The sequence below is a fragment of the Grammomys surdaster genome, unplaced genomic scaffold (genome assembly GCF_004785775.1).
Source record: "Grammomys surdaster isolate TR1022 unplaced genomic scaffold, NIH_TR_1.0 721, whole genome shotgun sequence".
In the NCBI taxonomy this organism is placed as follows: Eukaryota; Metazoa; Chordata; class Mammalia; order Rodentia; family Muridae; genus Grammomys; species Grammomys surdaster.
Window position 1 is genome coordinate 40,203 of NW_021605140.1, and position 15,465 is coordinate 55,667.

General features: G+C 48.0%; 1 protein-coding gene across 1 annotated transcript in view; it reads left to right on the forward strand.

Moving 5' to 3' along the window:
• Window positions 1-8,841: 8,841 nt before the first annotated feature.
• Elmsan1 (ELM2 and Myb/SANT domain containing 1) overlaps window positions 8,842-15,465 on the forward strand; it is a 68,930-nt gene continuing 62,306 nt past the window's right edge. Inside the window, exon 1 of the mRNA XM_028782146.1 lies at window positions 8,842-8,925. The gene's annotated coding sequence lies outside the window, so the exon portion shown is untranslated. The remainder of the gene's footprint in view (window positions 8,926-15,465) is intronic.

Here is a 15,465-nt window from a genome sequence, read left to right on the forward strand (position 1 = left end):
TGTGTGAGAAAACAGTCTATGGCCCTCTGCTCCAGCATACGGCAAGGAATGGAGGCAAGGATGCTGGCCCAAGCTGACTGCTCTGCTCTCTCCATATCACTTCTTATTGGTTCCAACCATGGAAAGAACAGCCAGGGAGAGGCCAGGGAGCGGTTTGCTTGTAGGTTTTGATATTTATCTCATTTATCTTGCACCATCTCCATCAACATCTAAGGTAAATATGGTAAGGCTTGCCGGTCACCAGGATGCAATAGGCAAGATTCCTGACATGATCTTTGTCATCTGAAATCAAGTCTAGATTGGCCATAAAGTAGGTAGGTTCTTGTCTGCGATACGGATTACTTTTCTTTTATTTTCTTTCTTTTTTTCTTTCTTTCAAGATTTTAAAATTTGCCGGGTGGTGGTGGCGCACGCCTTTAATCCCAGCACTTGGGAGGCAGAGGCAGGCGGATTTCTGAGTTTGAGGCCAGCCTGGTCTACCGAGTGAGTTCCAGGACAGCCAGGACTACACAGAGAAACCCTGTCTCGAAAAACAAAAAAAAAAAAAGATTTTAAAATTTGATATGGATAAATGTTTTGACTGCTTGTATATTTGTGCACTACCTGTGCTGGTCCTTTGGCCTACAAGGCTGATTAAGTAAGTAATCAATCTTATGTTATTTTAAGATACCATACTTCTGGTAGTTTGTTACAGTCACTACATGTACAGACCTACCAGCGGAGGTCAGAAGAGGGCATCAGATCCTCTAGAAATGGAATTACAGATGGTTGTAAGCTACCATGTGGGTGCTAGGAATAGAACCTAGAGCCTCTGCAAGAACCTCAAGTACTCTTAACTGTTGAACCATCTCTCTAGGCCCACTGGAGTACATTTCTAAGTAGATATTTCATCTTTATACCAAATCCCAGGACTTGTCAAGCCCAAGACTGTCAGGCTTCTCTGCCTAGAGGAGGAGGTAGCCTGGGACAAGAACTCCAAGACAAAGCTGGCATCCAAGCAGGACCTGGGATTTGGTTCATAGTGCAATTCTGTAGCATTCTGTGCATCTTGAGGCCCTTTGCTACCACATCAGGTGGGAGGTAACTGGTTGTCTGGACTCAGGCCAATGAGTCAGTGACCGCACCCTTCAACTGGGTGCAAAGGGCAAAAATATATGTCAGGATACAAGGCAGGGCCCAACATTGCAGGAAAGGCCACCCAAGTGAAATAACCCTAAGGATTCTAAAAGAGGGACAAAGTTGATACAGATCCTTTGCTTTTCGTAGGCAATCCAACCGACAGCTTTCATACATGATTCCTAGAAGACGCTGTGAAGAACTTTTGTTCACAAAGATCTACTCCAACAAAAGCTGTTTAAGGAGACCAAAGACCTGGTTCTTTGCTGGAATCCCCAGATATTACTATATACAGGAAAGGAAGCTTTCTTCTTTTCTGAGGAACTGACATAACCTCGAGATGCCGAACCCTCTTGGCTGTGAACCCAGAGGGCACCTCCCACAGTAAGCTAAAGCTGATGTCCCAGAACCAGCATTTATGACTGGCAGATACTTATAGAAACACTTCCTTCCCACTGTGCAATGAGCTCTGACCTTTGAGCTGGGCCTGCCAGCAAACACTCACCTGACTCAAACAGCAAAAAGCACAATCCCAGGACAGTAGGAGACTCAGGCATTGCTGGGCAGCCTGGATCCCAGGAATGCTATCTATGCACAATGCCTTGACTCTTGACGTCCTCCATTCATGGCGAAAAAGAAGGATGCATTTACAAAGCCTGGGTGACCCAGAAGCCTCTCTGGAGTCCTGGAGCTTGAATACACAGAACTCTTCACAGAGTGTTGAAAGCTCTGCTCACTGCTGTTGACTTGCACACGGCCTCCACACTGTGGCCAGCCTAATGAATGTTAGTCAGCTTTCTATCGTCATGACAGAACACCTCAGGTGATCCACTTAATGAAAGAAAGGGCTTACTTTGGCCCTTCGGAGATCTCAGTCCATGCTTGCTACCCTTGTTGCTTGGGGCCTCTGGCATCATGGTGGAAACTTTACTTAATGGCAGGCAGGAGCAAGGAAAGAGACAGGAAGTGGCTGGTGTCCCAATGCCTACTTCAAGACCTACTTCCAGTCACCTAACTTCCTTCCACCTAGACCTACCTCCGAATGTTCTACCACCTCCCAGTGGTAGGAGCCAGAGACCAAGCCTTGAATATGGGGGCCGTGGTGGAATACTTAGGGTGCATAACAAACAATAAATCTGAGAAAAACTTCAAGACTTGGTCTGTGGTGTAAAACCCAAGCCTAATCCCGAAGACTGCATACAGCTTGCACTTTCAATGTAGTTGCATACAGTTTTGGACTGATGCCATCGAGGTCCTAGCAGCCTTTTACCCTGGAAGCCTTCTGATGACCTGGCTTCCTGGGATTTTGCCTGGTCCACCCCACTTAGTTTCCTGCTCAAGTTCTAGTATGAAAACAAGGGCTTTGGTGCATGGAACAAACTGTTTTCAGAAAATACTACATTTAGAAAATCAATGTCCCTGCATTATTCACACCCTACAATGACTGTAACAAACTACCAGAGGTGTGGTATCTTAAAATAACATAGGATTTATTACTTAATCAGCCTTGTAGCTTTGTAGGTCAAAGGTCCAGCACTGGATCTCTAGGCTAAAACCAAAGCGTTGGCAAGACTTCTTTCTGAGACTCCAAGGGAGAATTCATTTCTTTGCCTTTCTCTAGCTCCTAGAAGCCAACCTCATTTATTGCCACGTGATCTTCCTCACTTCCTTCTCCTTCTTTGTTATTTATTCATTTTGTGTGTGACAGAAGGTACTGGACAACTCAGAAGAGTCGGTTCTCTCCTTCCACCATGTGGATTCCAGGCTTTGAGCTTAGGTCATCAGGCTTGGCAGCAAGTACTCTTACCCACTGAGACATCTAAACAGCTCCCTGCCTCTCTTCTCTTCCCTCTCCTTCCCTTCCCCTCCCTTCCTCCTCCTCTCTCCTCCCTTCTTCCTTTGCTTTTTTGAGACAGAATCATTCAATGGAGGGTGGCTTCAGATTTGTCCACAGTCACTTAGTCTGCACCAAAGATGAGACCCGAACACAGTCTGGAGAGTGCAGTAACTTTGTTCCTAGCAGTATAGTGTACGGATCTACCAGTTGCTGGAGTTTCTCTTCGCTCTTTAGGAGTCTGCTGCTGTTTGTGTGCAAGCTCATGACCCGCTCTCCTGCAAAGCCACCCTGCATTTGTTCCACCTTCTTCCAAGTCAGCACTCAGTTCTCTCTGCATTCCCACCAGTGTGGACCAGGATCCTCCCTGCACTTGCCGCCGGGTCATCTTGCCACATGAGGGCCGTGCAAATTTAACATCGGCACACCCGGAAGCAGTCCGGAGATGCTGCCTGCTCTCTTTAAGATTTATTCATCTTCAGTGTGTGTATCTGTCTTTTGCTTACATGTATGTATAAGAGCTGTGTGTGGGGGCTTTCTGCCCAGGATCCTGGAAAAGAGCTATCCAGTCTCCTGGAACTGGAGATAAGGAAGATTGTGAGCCATCCTGTGGGTGCTAGGAACCGAACCCAAGTTCTCTAGAAGAGCAACAAGTGCTCTTAGCTGATGAGCTGTCTCTCTACCCCCTTGTCTGCCTTCTTAGGTTTGACAAGCAGATTCACTTTGAACAGGGCTGTCCTGGCTTGGTATAAATTGGCTTAGGTACATTTGTTTTCCCCTTGAATCCCAGTGGAGAGCTGGATAGAGCCCCTCTCTGTGTCTGATGAGATTTTCATTAAGCCAATGGTTCTCAACTGCCCTAATACTATGACCCTTTATTTATTTATTTATTTATTTGGTTTTTCAAGACAGGTTTCTCTGTGTAGCCCTGGCTGTCCTGGAACTCGCTCTGTAGACCAGGCTAGCCTCGAACTCTCCAACTCAGAAATCCGCCTGCCTCTGCCTCCCAAGTGCTGGGATTAAAGGCGTGCGCCACCACCGCCCAGCACTATGACCCTTTAATAAACACAGTTCCTCATGTTATGGCAGCCCCCAACCATAAAATTATTTCCATTGCTACTTCATAACTGTAATTTTGCTGCTGTTATGAATCGTAATGTAATATCTGACATAATGCAACAAAATGCAGTGCTTATTCACTATAACACATCTTGGTCATTTTTAACATTTTTTTTTTTTTGAAGACCAAGTATGGTTAGTGAACCTGATCCTGTCCCCACAGACTTAAACGTCCTCGTCTGCCTTATGCAAAACTGGAGTCTTAACATTGCTCCTGCTGCTCTGTAATTCATGTGTCATTTTTTTTCCCACTAGGGAGAGACTTTGTCCCTTTCCTCTTTGCATACCTAGCACACCCAGTAGTAACCATTCTGGGAATGGTAGCTGAGGAGTGAATAGAAAATGCCTATGTGGCCAACACAGCAGAAAGGGACACGGTCCCTTTTGTTGCAGCCACAACATCTGGACTGGTTGTGGGGAGCTCGGAACTTGCTAGTTAGCTCTTGGGGTTCACAGAGGGATTCCTATTGACATTAGTATGTGCTTCTGCAGAGAAGGCCTAAATGCATAAAGAATGAGGACCAGATATTTTAGCCATTACACACACACACACACACACACTCCTACTTTTCTGAACCAATCTCTCTGCCTTCCTTGTAATTTGGTCACATAAAACTGAGAACAAGAGAAAGTCAGGGCACTTGACAATTTTTTTTTTTTTTTTTTCAAAACCAGACTCCAGGAAACATGCCCACTGCTGAGGACACTGGATGTGGTTTAGGTAGCAAGCAAATGATCTAACAAGGAATATATGTGCTGAGCCCAGTTCCTGTTAAATTAATAGATTCACGTTCTGGCACATTCACCACCTCACGAGTCATAGCAACCGGATGACGGCATAGCAACACAGCGGTTGCAGCCACTGCACATGAGAAAACTCAGAGCCTGGTGTCTCTGGAGGGAAAACCAGAAATGGCCGGTCCAATTGCCAGTCTCTGCTGGAGGGATGGGGGCGGGGAGGGAACATTAGAGCAATCACAGGCAGATGCTTGCCCTGGATGCGGCTAAAGGAGGGTGACATCTTTCCTACTTCCTAAAACTTTTGTTTTGTATTTTAAAAGTAAATAATATGCTCCAGCCCGAGGGGAACCACACTGAGCAAAAGCCTCAGTCACGTGGCCAGCCTGTTCTTCCGAGCCGGGAAGTCTCAGGGAAGCAAATCCTATCAGGGTGAGTGAGCCAGTGCCTCGCTCTCAGGGTCGAAGGCTTTCGTTAGTTTTCATACTCGCTATCATTACCACTAGCATTGTTACTGAGGATTGATTGAACGTCAGGCCCCGGGAAAGCTAGCCAAGCACCCCACCATGGAGTTATAGCCTCTTTTTACTTTTTATTATTTGGGAGCAGAATTTACTGAGATGCCCAGGATGGCTTTGAACTTGTGACCTTCCTGCCTCAGCCTCCTGAATAGCTGGGTTTACAGGCCTGTGCCACCAAGTATGGATTTTAGTTTTTAATTTTGAATTCAGTTGTGTTAACTAATTCATTTTTGTGGTGATTTTTTTTTTGGGGGGGGGCTGGGGATCAAACACAAAATTGTAGGCTTGCCAGGCATGGGCAATATTCCCTAGCCCAAAGTAGCATAACTTTCTTTCTTTTTTTTAATTTTTTTTTTGTTTTGTTTTCGGTGGACTGGGGGATTTGAACCCAGGATTTCTGACATACTAGGCAAGAGCTCTACCACTCAGCTACATCGCTGGCCAATTTCTGCATTCCAGTAACTTCTCCAGTCACCTGCCTTTTCTGGCTGCCAGACTTTCAGTCACTTCTGTCATGTTTTCCTTCCGGAACCAAAGCCTAATTTCCAGGTGCCAGCTTTTCAGAAGCTAGGATAGATTCCCTGGGAGGAAGAAGGGATACCCAGGCAGATGTAAATTCCTGTGACTCAAAGACATCTGCATGTGCTGTGAGGTAGGTGACACCCAATACCAGAGCTACCAGGGATGGCGCAGCAGTCCACACCCTCTGACCTAGTTTAAATGGAAAGATAACCTCTGTTCAGCAAAAGGAGTGAAGGCTCAGATTCAGGTATTATACTTAAATCTGCTCAGGCCCTTGGATTTTTCCTTCATGTTCTGTTTTGCAGAGGAGGAATTATCAACGGCACGTGAGGTTGTCCTTGGGCCCCCACCGTCTTACGTGCTGGCTTTTATGTTAGTAGCTGCAGTCGACAACTACCCTAAAACAACAGCGTGGCTGGGGATGCCAGAGTAGTTCAATGTTTCAGATGCTTGTCTAACGTGCACATGGGACTCGGTTCAGTCTCCAGTGACACACACACACACACACACACACTTACAAACAGATCAGCTTGAGATAACAAGCAATTGTCATTGTACAGTGTCTGTGGGTCAGGCATCCGGGAAGCTTAGCTGGGGTGAGGTTATTGGATTCTGTTGTTGTTTGTTTGTTGTTGTTTTTTCCTTTTTTTTGAGACAGAGTTTCATTGTGTAGCTTTGCTGTCCTAGAACTAGCTCTGTAGACTCTGCCTTCCAAAAGGCATACACCACCACCACCACTGCTATTGCTACTGAGATTATTGTTAAATGGATTCCTGGACTGAGAGACTTTGGAAGGCTTGGATAACATGGGATGTGAGAGAGACGGCCTTTCCCAAACTCACTCAAATGGTTGCTAACAGGTCTCGCTTCCTTTGCAAGGGACTAAGAACATGGCAGTCCAGTCGGCTTCTCCTGCAAGGAACAAGACAGACTGAGAGACAGAGACGACCCAAGATGGAAGCCACAGCTTTCTTTATAACCCAGTCTCTCAAATGACATCACATTCCCTTTGCCATATTCTGTTTGTTAGAACTGAGTGAATAGGGTTAGGGGAAGGGACTGTGTAAGGGTGTGAATGCCAGGAGGCAGAGATCATTGACAGAGAGCTGTCTGCCACATCCTCCACACAGTGTCCTGGGACTCCAGCAAATGCCACACTACTCAAAGACAAAGCAGTGTGTGTGTGTGCATGTGTGAATGTCAGGCCTTCACACATTTGTGGGCTCTGCTAATTACTCCTGGGCATGCAGGAATACTGAATATTCATGAAGTTACCACAGAGGATTTAGAACACAATACTGAACAACAACAGCAAAAAATATTCTGCTCAGTCTTAGCAAATGCAGGAGTAACACTGTTTTCTTCAGAAAGCCTGGTGACTGCTGTAAGGAATTAGTTCTATTCCAAAATCAAAATGGGGAATGCCTCCTTCACTCCAGCATAGTGTGAAATAATAAAATGTCAAAGAGTTATATTTAAGTCTAATGGTATACTTACTTTGTAAAACAATATTATTTTCCATTCACTGAACATTTTGTATTTGTAATGTAACCAGTAATGTCTCGGTAAAAGGCAGAACCCAGTGCATTGGCAGCTACAAATGGAGGAATTCATGTTGCCGGGTGGGCTTGGGTCTGGGTCTACATGCATCTAACCTTTGGGTGAGTCTGTGGCTTCCCCTGAGGTCTTAAGCAGACTTGGGGAGGGGTATTTCCCACATATTATTTTCCATTAATCTTACATCACCTTTTGACACAAAACCTGCACGCAAACAAAGGGCTTTCTGGGCTTTAGTGAGGAGTTGAGAAGGCTGGGAGATATTATTAGGCCAATGTGTTAGTAGAAGCAGTTTGGAAGTGGGAAAGGGAAATTTTTGTCCAGCTTTAGCTGAGGTCTCTGAATGGCCTTTTATGGGTTCCTGTTTTCCAGGGCAAGCTTCTGCCGCACTAAACGTTTCTGTTAGGAAAACCTTGCCCTGCAGTTTTGGCTGTCTGCTTTTAAAAACACACACACAAACACACACACACACACACACACACACACACACACACACACAGCAAAGGCTAGCCTAGTCCTCTCTCCAGCCTAAGGGAATTAGTAGTCTTTCTTTGGGTACTACCGTGTAACTGCTTTCTTACTGCTCACCAGAGACTCAAAAGGCAGCTTTCTGTTGATATAAGTTTTAATACGCTGAGAAATTTTATTTTGGGCCGTGATAAACTTCAAAATTACTATTGCCTGAAGCTCCTGAGTCCAGGGTCCACCTTGTAAATCACTCCTGGCTAATGATGACACCCGAATGCATCAGGCTCCAGAGATTCTGAGACGAGGGCACAAGGAAGAGGTGGGGATCCGAGAAGAAAGAGAACAGAACGACTATTTCCCAGACCCGACGTGGGTGATGACATAGTTCCTGAAACACAATGAATGCATGGTAACATCGTGTACAAGTACCACCCGGGGAAAGCCTCTGACAACCGTGCAGACCTGTAAGGGACATGAGGACAGGAGACTGGAGTTTGAAGTAGGCCCAGCATTATTCAGGGAAATAGCACACTGCGTTCACACATGACCTCTCGAGTCTAAATACCAAATGAAACGAAAACCTTTATTATCTCCTCCCTCTCTCCCGAATGTATGTATGTGTGTGCGCGCGTGTGAGGGGTGAGGGGGTGTAGGTGAGGGACTTTTTTTTTTCCTAGGGTCTCTTGAACTCAGCCCCTGAGCGCCAACGCCACCTTTTAGACCGGAGGGAGAGCAGGGCGCCTGCGATCGTACTTGCAAGAGCAGGGTTGGGGGGTGGGGTGAGGCTCCCGCAGCCCCTGCAGCACTGGGAGACGAGGGTCCGGTTGGGGACCGCGCGGAGGCGCGCAGAGCCGGGGCGCGGGCGGGGCAGGAGGCTGCAGAGCCCTGCGCGCCGCCGCGCTAGCTGCTGGGTCACAGCCCTGGCCGCGCCGCCTGCTCGGCGAGGAAGTGACGACTGCGCCGTCCCGAGAGCAACAAAGTTTGAGACTGCGGGTCGCGCTCGCCTGCGTCCCGTGCCCCCTCGGAGCTGCCCAGGGATCCAGCGTGCAGGTGAGTCGCGGGAGCCCGGTGCCCTTCCCGCCGCGGGGGCGCAGACGAGGAGCTCGGGGTGGGAGGGGGGGGATCCGGAATTCGCTGGGGCTTGGCGGCGCCGGCCGGGCCCTGGGGCGCTGGGAGTGGGGTGCAGGAGAGGAGCAGGGTGGCGGAGATCTCGGCGGCCAGTGTCGCGTCCCTGAGGTGGTTGTTTTGTCTCGGGACTTAGACCGGCCTAGTTGCAACCTAGCCCTCTCCGGGAGCGACCCCTGAAGCGCAGCGATGCCGGGGAGGGGCCTCCCCGACCCGCGACCGGAGCCAGCCCTACACCCCACTCCCCATCTCTTCGGGTTGCGTGCAGCTGCTTTTCCAGCCCTTCCCGGTGTTTCCCCGGGAAGCGTTCCCTTCCTCTACGCAGCCCTCCACCAGGTTGCAGGAAGGAAGTTACAGGAACTTTCCCTCTACTTTTGTTTGCTCGGCCTTGCAGTGACGAAGAGCAGAGCAACTCACAAGTTTGGGTCAACAGCCCCATCCCTTTGCAACCAACAAAACCCGAGTTGTCCCCAGGCCTCCTTGAAACAAGCCCCTCCCGACTCTGCGCTCTTTCTCCCTCCCCACCACGCCCCGAACCCAACAGTAAGCTCTCGAAGGCCTAACACTTTGCAATTTAGCCATAAAAACTGTCAGCACACCCACGTACATATGTGAGTGTTTTCTATATAAAACTCAGAAAGCCGCTTCCAGTGGACTCCGTAGCATCTTGTTCTTTTCTGTGTTCTAAAACTGCTAGGGCTGCAGGAGTTTGCCTGGGAACTTTGATGATGGTTCTCGCCGCCCTCGGTAGCCTCGTGGCGCTGGGTCTTTAAAGAACAGCTGAGACGTTTATGACATTTTTGCATAGTATAGCAGGGGTCTTGGCGTGGCCCAGCAGCTGGCGCCTGGGCTCCTTGGTTTGTACCTGAAGCTGTAGCAGCGGCGGGGACAGGGCGATGTGTGCAGGAATGTTTGTACAGGCCGTGGACAGTTGGAGATGGGATGTCTGGAGGTTGAATGGTGCAGTCCCTAGCAGCAGCTTCCTGCCGGTCTGTAATTACTGCGTGATTGCACAGTCAGGCTTTGTTGGCGTGGATGTTTATACACACGCTATTGTGCAAGATCTTGGTGGTGGTGAACAAAACGCAGATTTGCATTGCAAATGCTTAGGACGGATCTGGGCCTGAACTGCAGCCCCCGAATTCTTCTTACCCTTTAACTTTTGCTGGATCATTTGTTTCCTTGCCTCTCCCTTAACCTCTGACAGCTTGCCGATCTCCTGAGAGTTTGGAGCCTATTCAGGAAGGCAGGCTTTCTTATTACTACTTACTACCGAATAAATATCTTAGGCAGTCTGAACATTGCACCAAGAACTGTACCTTCACTCGTCCTGAGAAAATGTGGGATGACGTCAGCAGGAAAAGGAGATAGGAGATGACTATCCAACCCTGTCTTAACGGAAGGGCTGTTTGAATTAGCAGAATTGCAGGACTGGAGCTAGCTATAAAGGAGAATCACAGGTCATGTATGTCTGAGCTGGTCAGCCAGACTTTGAGTCTTGAAGTATCACCTGCAGACATTTAGGTGGGTCCTAAATCCTTTATTGTGTTCTGGGCAAAGGGGAAGCATGCTTAGTGGCTAAAGGAAGTGTTCTGGGGCTCTGAGACTATGTGTCTGTGTTGTCGATGGGTGTGGGGATAAGGTGACTCACGAGTTTTCTACAGTGTGGTCCCTACACCTACTTCCCTAGTACAGCCTACAGTACAGTATAGCCTACAGGACAGGGGTCTTTATATCTATCCAAATGCTGCCCTGCAGGAAGCAGGCTGTCTTAGTTACTTTTCTATTGATGTGAAGAGACATTGTAACCAAGGCAACTTATAAATGAAAGCATTTAATTGGAGACTTGGTCACAGTTTGAGAGGGTGAGTCCATGATCATCATGGCAGGTAGCATGGCAACAGGCAGGCAGGTATTACTCTGGAGCAGTAGCTGAGAGCTTATATCTGATCTAGCAGGTGTGGGGTGGGGGAGATGGGTCAGGGGCACTGAGCCTAGTATGGGCATTTGAAAACTTAATGCCCGCTTCCAGCAATACAAGTCCTCCAACAAGGCCACACCTCCTAATCCTTCCAAAATAGTTCCACCAACAAGGGACCAAGCATTTAAATGTATGAGTCTGTGGGGGTCATACCCATTCAAGGCACCACAGGGACCCAACCTGCACATAGGAGAAGGTTAACACTTTCTTGAGAGCATCAGCTGTAGTGGAGGGCCAGCACAATCCTTCAGACACAGTCAAAGAAACAAGTGCTGGATTTGTGTGTAAGGCCATCCTTCTGTCACCTCAGATGTCAATCATCCAGCCAGTCCTGGGCTGAGATTCACTGGGCAATACTTTTTTCCCTGTTGTGTTACTGTCTGACTGCTTGGCACCAACCCCCTGCAGTGCACAAATGGCTCTCTGCTCAGAGCAGCAGGAACTGGTGACCGGAACATGCTGCTGTTCCCTTCATGGCTTCCCAAGCCAAACAGTGGAATTTCACTTGGAGGCCCAACTACTGGTTTGCAGCCTTGTGTCATCTGACATAGTGATCACTTGTTAGACCATAACATTAGGGCACAGTCCCTGGCAGGTATCTGTGTGCTTTTAGAGACTGGAGGGAAAACATACAAAGTCAGGATAGTTCTGGAAAGTCTAGTTCCACTGTAGCCACAGGGGAATGGATTTAGAACAAAAGCCCCACTACAGTAGGAGTTGCCTGGAATTGTGTAACCCTCCTGCTCCAGGGAATATTGAGATTTTTTTTGTTGTTGTTTTGTTTTGTTTTTACCGAACTTGTCTGTCAAGGTTCTTGTCACCTGACCAGAAAACCCTGCCTCTCTGAGGTCCTAGTGATACCAAGATTGATAGGAGGCGCAGGCTTCCTTCTGACCCCCAGATAAAGAGAACTCTGAGTTTATGGTCTTTTATGTCCTTGATGAGACTGGAAATACCTAAGGCTTTCCTGGTGTAGCTGGCAGGATGGCAGGGAGGGTCCTCTTGCAAGGCTTGCTCCCCAGAGCTGTGGAGTCTTCTGCAGGAGTCTGTCCCCCACATCTCCGGTTTGGTCTGGCTGAGTTTCACACAAAGCTCAGGCCCTTTACCCTGGATAACTTGGCTTTCTTTGCCTTTGTTCAAAGAACTTACCCCATGGTGGTATACAGTCCAGGCCTGCCATCTTCACCCACCTTATGTAAATGCTTGATGTCATTACTCGGTTCAGAGCCCCTCCTGCTGCCATACACGTTAGAATCAGCAGTGGAAACAAGCTCTGACTCAAAACCTGACATAGGCAACAAATACTTTTATTGCTCCAATAGGAAATGCTACAGGGAATGTTTGTGGAGTTCAGCAACTGGGGGGGGGAAGACCAAACACAAACAAACAAACAAACAAAAAAAACCCAAAATGCTACTGGGAGAAGCAGATTTTGTGAAGAAGGTGGTCTCAGTGTAGAAGGCCCTTTATGTGATCCAAGCTGAAACTTCTATTTCTAGCTTTTGGATTCCTTCTGCTGCCTCAGGCCCTGCACGACCCCAACGTAGTGTTTTGACATAACAACTTACCTCCAAAATAGGGAGGTGGAGTAGCCCTGGCTGAAGAGGACATTCCAGACTCTGAAGAAAGTGCTGCAATCTTCCAGATGCTGTGGCCAGCCGTGCGGAACCACATGCGGACTTGTTCCTTTATAAAGCAGCCCTCGCTTGAGGTCTCAATGAAGCGTTTCTTTGTGAGACCCTTAAACCTTCTTTTTCTGGTCCACACGACACAGGGCCAAAGTGTTAGGACTTTGTGCTTTAAGTACCACTTGAAGTACACACGAGGCTTTGAATAAGCCTCAGATAAAGGACTGCTCTGTAATCTTAACTTAAATGCCAGTTGGCAAGGGTCATCTTCCTGCCCAGCGGCCTTCAATGGCTCCCCACTGTCTCCATGGTAAGGATCAAACTTTTAGGCTGGCCGTCAGGGCCTTCCACATAGAAGTCTGGCTTCTGCTGTTCTCCTGCCTCAAATCACAGCCCTGACCCAGTGACCCGCTGTGGGTGTTTGTTCAACCACTGGTGGCAAGTGCTCTGGCCATGCATGCCTTACCTGGAGGCCGAGAATACCTCTCTCTTCCACTTGGCACAGCCCTGGTGTCTTCCTGTTTCCTTTCTTAAGTGTTTCCCTCCCCCACCCACCCTGTGGGGTCTGCCTGGGACTCTGGTAACATCCACTGGGGCCTTCTGCTGAAGAGAGCCTTAGTCCTGGTGGAAGGGTTTTCAGCTTCTCTTTTGAGCATGGCTGCACTCAGACCAACTGTTCAGCTTCTTAAATGGAGCTTTGGATCAATGACGTGATCAGTTGAAAACTAGGCCGGATACCCTTGTTTTGTATATATTTATATCCCTAGACCTGTTTCTCCACTTACAGCACATTTTGGTAAACACAATGAATGATAGTGATGATGGTGGTGGCGGTGGCGATGGTGGCGGTGGTGGTGGTGGCAGTGGCGGCGGCGGTGGTGGTGATGGTGGTGGTGGTGGTGGCGGTGGCGATGGTGGCAGCGGTGGTGGTGGCGGCGGCGGCGGCGGCGGCGGCGGCGGCGATGGTGGTGGTGATGGTGGTAATGATACGAAAGGCTAGAGTTGAATTTGTCTGCTTCTGCATAGGTTTGCACATAAACTCAGCCTCCAACCCATGATTCTCGGTGTTACTTGATAGTATCGGTCCAGCATCTGAGCTCACTCCTTGACCTGATTTGAGCGCGCTGTCCGCCCGTGATGCCCTGCTGTGCCTTGGGGCCTGGCCTTCTGAGGGAACCTGAGGCCAGACTAGAGACGGGCTGTTTCCCAGGTGGCTGCAAGCTCACTTTGTGCAATCAGGGGCTGAGCTCTAAAACCGGGCTCAAGTAGAAAATCGAGTCTTGGGGCGGCGGGGGGTCCTGGCTGAGATCTGAGGTGAGGCTTGAGGAGGATGACTCAGTTCTCAGGCTCGGACTCACACAACTTTACCTTGAAAGTTAGATCCTTTCTTTTTAAAAATATTATGTATGTAATGGGTGTGAGTGGGTGTGGGCATGCGTTGTGTGTGACGTGGTGCGTGGGTGGGGTCAGAGGACAACTTAGTGAGGACAGTGCCCCTCCCCCACCTTGACATGTCCTGAGGACTGAACTCAGGTCTCTACCCACTGATCCATCTCACTAGCCCAAGGTTTTTCTTTTCTTTTTTTATACTCAAGATATAATTCACATATTATAAAACACACCCTATAGGTGTATTCTTTAAATTTAGTAGATGCCCCTCCCCCAGTTTTGCATTTCCTATTTAGGAAGCTAATATATATGCATAATTCGAGACTCAAATGATATGTTACATGGGTATAAAATAAGTCAAAATAATCTCAACAGAGACAAAAGAGATTGCTGTACATACATACACACGTATGTTCAAAGAGAATTAGAAAAATATATATTATTAATTATGAGAGAAAGATTCTTCTTCTTCTTTTTTTTTTTTTTTTGGTTTTTCGAGACAGGGTTTCTCTGTGTAGCCCTGGCTGTCCTGGAACTCACTCTGTAGACCAGGCTGGCCTCGAACTCAGAAATCCACCTGCCTCTGCCTCCCAAGTGCTGGGATTAAAGGCATGTGCCACCACTGCCTGGCTGAGAAAGATTCTTCTCAAGAAAAATACAAAGCCCAGAAGCTATTATAAAATCCTGATCTGGGGCTGGAGCGATGGCTCAGTGACAAAGTACTTGCCATGCAAGTTTGGAGTTTGGATTCTCCGTACACACTTAAAGATGTAACAGAAGGCCTGAAATCCTAGCTCTTGGGATGCAGAGATGAGATCACAGCAGCAGACTGGCTTGCTAGCTCGCTGAGTCAGTAAGCTCTGGGATGGAGTGAGAGACCCTGCCTTAGTGGAGAAGGTGACAGGCAGTCGAGGAGGACACCTGACATCTGCCTCTGGCTTTCACATGTATGTACACACTGGTACACGTGTGTGCCCATCCATGTGAACATGGACACACATTCATGCATCCATACACCACACACCACACACACACACACACAGGCCACACCACACACACACACACACATGCATGCATACCTCACACACACATATAAAAGAGGGAAACTTGATAATGTGATTACATAAAGTTTGAAAAGGAGAGCCCATCCTCTCAGGCTCTTCACACCTGCAGTCCTATGGTTTCTCTCTCTTAGACAAATAAATGTGACTTTTTTTTTTTCAGCTACTCTTCTGGTTGTAGTCTTAGCAAACAGGGAAATATGAATCCATACACAGAAGTTTGGAGATCGTTCTGTACCAGCCCATGTGAGGTGGCCTCACTTTCCCCGAGGGCTGAACTCTATTCCGCTGTGTGAATGCCGTGGTTTGTGCCACTAGTCACTTACAGAGGAATGCTTGGATTGTTTCCTGCCCTTGCAACTGCAAACAGCCCTGCAACAAACACACGAGAATTCACCTTCAATCC